The sequence below is a fragment of the Pavona decussata genome, unplaced genomic scaffold, assembly GCF_977016875.1.
Source record: "Pavona decussata unplaced genomic scaffold, jaPavDecu1.1 SCAFFOLD_402, whole genome shotgun sequence".
In the NCBI taxonomy this organism is placed as follows: domain Eukaryota; kingdom Metazoa; phylum Cnidaria; class Anthozoa; order Scleractinia; family Agariciidae; genus Pavona; species Pavona decussata.
In genome coordinates this window covers 12787-19686 of record NW_028145771.1, presented here as the reverse complement: position 1 = coordinate 19686, position 6900 = coordinate 12787, and the positions used below count along the sequence as shown (strand labels likewise).

General features: G+C 38.1%; 1 long non-coding RNA gene across 1 annotated transcript; it reads right to left on the bottom strand.

Annotated features, from left to right (window-relative positions):
* Positions 1 to 235: 235 nt before the first annotated feature.
* Positions 236 to 1724, bottom strand: LOC146451086 (uncharacterized). The gene is made up of 2 exons (XR_014860115.1): positions 1441 to 1724; positions 236 to 423 (listed from the first exon to the last, which is right to left on the bottom strand). It is a non-coding gene; the product is annotated as an uncharacterized LOC146451086 (long non-coding RNA).
* Between the last annotated feature and the right edge of the window lie 5176 nt (positions 1725 to 6900).

Sequence of the window (6900 nt, the reverse complement as noted above, 5' to 3'; positions counted from 1 at the left end):
AAACATCAAGTTTAATATTCAGGCAAAATTTCATCCTGTTCTAGGTAGACAAACCGAAGATATAGGGGATCATTCATAATTTCTGAACACACTTCAAACCCAGGCCTTAAACTGCTTGAGTGCCTGGTCCTCTCATGGACATGCTGTTAAAATCTAGGTATTGTAAACACACTGACTGCATAGTTTGTTCACATAACACACATTTTATTAGAACAATGTCTTTGGTTTGGCTTTTCGAAAAATTCTAGCATTACATGGAATCTTAAGTTGGCATCTTAATTCAAAACTGAGCTTGAACTTTGCTCTGTTTACTAACTACAAGATAATGAAAAATGATTGCTTGATATTTCACTTGATAATTTTCATTAATCAGAGACATAGCTTTAACGTCTGAAGGTGGGCATCTTATTCTTCTTCTGAAGGCTGATAAGGAAAACAGTAAACGAAATTAAAATCAACAATCCAACAAGAGAAGCATGCAAGTAAACTATGTTAAGCACACACTGAGATAAAAAAAATAAATAAATAAATAAATAAATATATTAATAAATAAACAAATAAACAAATAAACACCGATTTTAAGCAGTTTACTTGACTTTATTTGTACTTGTGATGCTAACTGAATATAAATGGTTATTTTATACATCTTTGGTGTTAATGAATTTACTATTGTTAGTTCCGAAACGAAACGGCTTCTCTACAATCTAACAGCCTTCATTTCCCCCTGTATTTGTAGCAATTTCATAATAAAGCAAACAAAAAAAGAAAAAAATATTGTTCATTTAAAATTTCTACCAGGGTAGCTCATTCGGCCACATCACCCGATGACAGAATCCAATTGCGAAAGACGCTGTTTCATTAAAAAAAAAAAAAAAAAAAATCCTAAATACAAGTTAATATTTGCGTCGGAGTGTATTGTATATCCAGACGTCACTTTTGAAGATCCCTTTCATGTCTTTAAAAGGGATTCATGGTAAACTAACACAGTTTGACCTATTCCGATTTGCTTAAAAATTTTTAGAAACCGTAGCCCATCCCCCCAATTTACTAGTAGCCGGCCTAGTTTCGCTTTCCAAACCACATGCATCAATTTCCCGTGTTACGAAAATTTCGGATGGATTTACACCAATGAAAAACTGTTGAACTCAAGATTCTTAGGCCATTCAAGCCTTTTGAAAAGATTTTCACCGACATGAGCTAAACGCCTACGTTTCGCGACAACATGCTGTATATTCCTTCATCGATACAACGATAACAAGTAGCGAATGAAAACGAACAGTTATACCCATCTTTAGAGGAAATTGAGAAAAAAAGTTCTGAAATTTTTCGTGCTTATAGTGATCTTCTCTTTTGCTTGTTTCTATACGTTCTTTGACGCTTAATGATTTTAAAAAGGTATTGTGATGTTAAAGGTTTTGGAACTTATAAATGAACACCTACCAAGACTGTCGAAGCATCGGTCATATCTAAAGGCTTTATGAAATTTGCCTTTATTTCTCTCTTACTCCTTCTTCTTGGACACCTTCTGAGCCTTCTGAGCCTTCTGAAACACCATCGTCTCCTCATTCTTCGCGGCCGCAGTTCAAAAGCTTCTCCCTGGTCCACCACGACGCACATCACAAGGAGCAACAAAGTCAACATGATAAAGAGACGCCTTGAATCCATTCTTGAGTGTTACTTTTATAAACGTGCAAAGCGGTTTAGCTGTGGGAGCTCCTATTCTAAAGTTGTTCTTGACGTGTGAATGTATTCGTTGGCCTAGCCTATAGTCTAGCCCTTCACCTAGTTATGACAGATAATTGGTTACGTTTGCTAACTAACCTGGAAAGGTGTAGGTCAACGACTAACACGTCTATTATATGGCGTGTGCTACAAGTGAAGATCCGGTGTTCATTCTTTCACATTAATACGCCCCATGCATCCTACAGTTTTTCCGGTCAAGCGTCAATGGGCCAATCAACACAACACTTTATTAGAAACAGAATCTTACCCCAAAGAAGAATTGTAAACCGTCTTGGGAATATGCGATGTGTGCGGTATACAATTATATAACCATTATTTAACTGATTTCCAGAAAGTGTTTTAAGTTATGGCTGAATAATATGCCTATTATTAATAGGGAGTTGCTTAATGCTTTTTCAGGAGTTCCAGCTAGTTTTAATGACGTTTTGGAAAACAGCCCAGCCTCATCCATCAGTCGTTGTTTGCGTTCGATCCGCTACAAATTGTCAACAAGGATTCGAAATGACTCAAGAGTAAACCAGTTACCCTAAGAGGACAAGCTAATTGATTAACTCTTATCTATAATCTAATTATTAATAATGAGCTTTGTAAACCGGGAAGCTCATGTTACTTCGGCCAAAATGGCCAACAATTACCCTTGGGGAAATAACCAAGGAAAAGCTCTTTCGGTGCAAATATCAATGAGTATGTTTGCAGGCATTTGTGTCCTGTTATATTTTTCGATGAATCACCATTATTTACATTTGCTGCTTCTTAACGTTTCGCGCAAATAGAAAACGATTCATCAGTCTTTTCGATAGTTTGAAATATGAAACGTCTCCTTCTCTTACACAATATATCTCTTCCTCGACAATAAAAGCTTTATGAAAGAAGTAAAAAGTTAAAATTGTGTCACCTGAGGTTATCGACAAATCAACAACATAGAATCGAAATGGCTCTCGAGTCGACAAAATACCCTAAGAAATCAATGTTAGCCGTCTTGTTTCTCATTTTGAGTGCGATAGAACGTTTTATTGTATTAGTTTGATCATTTTAACGATCAGGAGTGATTTATTTCAGGAAAAAGTTCTAGCCACAAACTTGATCCCTATTTTGTACTTTTGCAGACATGTGAGGACCAGATCGTAACCCAGCAACGCACACGTGGCCGACTATAAAATCAGTAATCCGAACACGTTTACTGACAATGATTATGCGACTCGAAATTTTCCCACGAGAAAAATTTACTTCTTTATTCTTAGAACTTTAATTAACATTGCGGAGGTAGCTTATGACCTGTAATCAGATTACCTGTAATCAGTAATCTGACGACGTTTACTGGCAATGATTAAGCGACTCGAAATTTTCCCACGAGAAAATGTCACTTCCTAATTTATAGAACTTTAATTAACATTGCGGAGGTAGCTTATAACCTGTAATCAGGTTACCTGTAATCAGTAATCTGACAACGTTTACTGGCAATTATTATACGAATCGAAATTTTCCCACGAGAAAATGTCACTACCTAATTTTTAGAACTTTAGTTAACATTGCGGAAGTCGCTTATAACCTGAACAATTTGGATGATTTTATTCTCAAAACGTAAATAGCCTTTGTTCGCACTAATCCAACTGAACTTATTACTTAACACTGCACGAAAAAGAAAAACCGAATTAACTCAACTTTGGGATTGGAACACATCTGCAGCAAATTTAGGGCTCAAATTTGCCGTAAATTTGTCTTTGATACAAATTTGCTTCTGCTCAATTTGTATTCAAATGTGGCTTAAATCTGCTATTTGCTTGGAATTTGCGTCAGTTTTGGAACTTAGGTAAATCTACCAATGCCATGCATATTTACTTCTGGTTCGCTTACCATACCAAAGTTAAATATTTTTGAGCATAGAAAATGATGGCAAGCACTACACAAATCCCATGCTTGCATTATCGATAGAACACATTAACCACGATACAAAACTGCAAATCTCCATTCAGTTTATTCACATTTGCTCCAGGAGAATATATGCTAATTTGTCCTTATTTTACACAGCTAGTCAAATAAGTGACTATGCCTGCATGAAACTCACGTTTGCTGCAGGAGCAAACCTGTTCATTTGTACTTTTTGTTTTGCTTTCTAAACCAGTAAATTTGCATCATGTCCATATTTGCTAATGGAGCAAAGTTTTTTAATTTGCACGTGCTGTATTTACATACAGATAATTATGCTGGTATGAGATCGCTTTGAACGAGGGTCAAAAGGTTTATTGTTGCCTTTCCTTTCCCATGTTCCCATGCCTTTCCTTTCCCATTTTCTTCAGTTCTTGTTTGCCGCAGTTTTTTTTTTTTGAAGACATACTTCATGGACGTCGTCTTATAGTGTGGGGGGGGGGGGGGGGGCACGTGTGATTGTATAATTTATTACGCACGTTAATTAAGAATGACTGTTTAAAAAGTTGACAATAACAAGTGCCTGGAGTACCCGTCCCTAGAAAATGCTTCTGCGTCCCTGGACATTTCTTTTCCTTGGTGCCAGTCGTTTTTTTACTGATACAGGGTAAATGAGGTCATGGAGTGGGCTTAAAATTTTCTATGTTAGACGAAAAATATTTTTTTTCTTGCAATACATTTCACTACCTGCCAAAAGATGACTGCATCTTGACAGTGGGTTCCTTAAAAAGACCACATTTTGAAAACTCAGCAGTGAACTCTAGAACAAACAAAAAAGTTGCCGTTCATCTTTTGGTAAATGTTGGTCACATTCAAATTGTGACCGATCCGTGGCCATTTATTATTGTTATTGTTATCATTATAATTGTGAATAGCAATTTTCTTGAAATATGTTAATAAAGAGTTCTCATTATTTTCTAAAATTAAAAAAAATTTATATTATTATTATTATTATTATTATTATTGTTGTTGTTGTTATTCTTGTCATTTTGATGTCAGTTGCTTTTTATTACTCATAGAGTTTAATTGACATAAAGATTTTACTTCAGTGTAGATGAAACAATGATTGAGCTAAAATTATTTTATTGTGAATTAAAAACAAAATAAAAAATAACTTGATTGCAATAAATTTCACTGCCTACCAAAAGATGACTGCATCTTGTCTGTTGGCTTCTTAAAAATGACTACATTTTGAAAAGCCAGCAGCGAAGTCTAGAACAAAGAAAAAAAATGTCATTTATTTTGTCACATTGGAATTGATTACTCTGTGCGTGTAACAGTAACTGAAACCCGAATGAGATGTACTAGCTTTGGCTTATTTTAATTAACACTGAAAAGGATAAACAACTGTTTAAGAATTTATAGCTGTTGAGTCTAGGGAAGTCTTGCTTGACCCTTTTCTATTGCTAGATTCTTGTCCTTCACATCTAAGTTCCTCCTTCTCGGGGTTCTCGATCCCCTAAGGCATATGAGTGTGCTTCGAAAAATTGCAAATGACACTTTCGCTCTGACCCATGAAATTGTTGTGGCGTAGCTCTCTTTGCTTTTTTTGCAGATAATAACTCGGCTAATCTTGAGTGGTATCTCAGGCATTTGTCAGCCATCTCTGCCGTCGTTGTAAATACCAGTCAAGTGAATGTGCCTTGCTCTATTTCTGTGACGCGAGAGTTGTATTTTTGCTTCTTTTCATTTTCATGCATCCTGTAGCTTTGCTTGGGGCTGAGATCTCTATACGAGCTCGAGTCTGCATTGGGATGACACACCCTTATATCGAAAAAAGGCAGCCCTCTGTCGCTCCCAGAAACCCCTACAGTGGACGTTGAGGCGAGCCTCAGGGGATTTTTTAGTCCTTCTGGAAAGCTCTTCGCCTGTAATAGGTTGTAAAGCAGGTTCATAGCACACCGTGTCCACGTCATAGCAAACCATGTCCAGCAGCTTGGCCTGTAGATCGCGTATTTTATTGTGGCGCTGAATAACTAAGCCTCTACGTTGGTAGATCATCGCATGTTCTACTGTCAACATGCTCCCACAAAGGCATATTGACGGATTATCGGGTATCGGCCAATCATATAGAAACCTCACAGCATCACCAGCTGGGTGCGCCTCTTTTACATGTCAAGTCCACGGCTCTCTCTATGTCTTGTCTGGCAACAAGACCTTCACCTCCTTAAGCTCTTCTTTAAGCCCACCATCCTTTTCTTTTAGGATGTTGTTATCCAGTCGTCGTACCTCGGTTTCTTCTGGCGTCTCATGGGATTGCGCCTCTATTTTGCTTGCAAGTGGAGTACTTACCCTAATAGACGCTGAATACTCCACATCCGCACTATCAGATGGATTTATGAGCCCAAGTACTTGCATACGCACCGGAAATGCTACTAGATTGCGCCCTGCCTCGGAGCAGTATGATCTCCATTTATTCAGCCAACTGAAACACTCATTCTTGCACAGCTGTAAATCAGACTTCCTCTCAGTCAGCAACTTTCCCTGCCATTCTAGTCCACGTACTTACTTCTCAGACTTCTTCTCCACACACTCTTTCAATACTTCCTTGACACGGTACGATGGGATGAGAATCGAGAATAATCGAGCGTATGCAAGCATGAAAGAGACATTGGCTAAAGATATATAGAGAACGATCCTCTCAAGTACACGGCCACTAAGAATATGATACGGACGGGGAGATGTTCAATAATATCGAGGAAGCTACAGCGTCTGGAAGAGCTTGTGGGAAGGAAATGGAACTGGAATCGAGAACGCGGAATTCCTGGCCGAAATAAGACCTGTCATTTATGAGCAAGTGCCACCCCCGATGGAGGAGACCTGGGTTCTGAACACGAGTTGTGCGGTGAAAATTCTAGCACGGAACAAAAACTGGAGTGCACCTGGACCAGATCGCCTCGTCAATAATTGGTGAAAACGTGCTCAACCCTTACATGAAGGCGTAGCATCGTCTTTTTCAAGCGATCTCTGAGTATGATGAAGATTACTCCGCTTGATTTTCTGAAGGGAAGACATCACTGATTCCGAAGCCCGGAGAATTCACTAGTGACAACCAGTGCCTCATCACTTGCTTAAACACCATGTAAAAATGGTTCACGTCCTGCCATGACGAGACGCAAGTGGGTCTGAAGTGAAAGTACCGGAATTTCGTGATTAATTAAATTGCGGTTTACTTTTAATTTAGGTTGTGTCAACAGTGCCGGGTAGATAAGATTAAAATGTCACCATCCA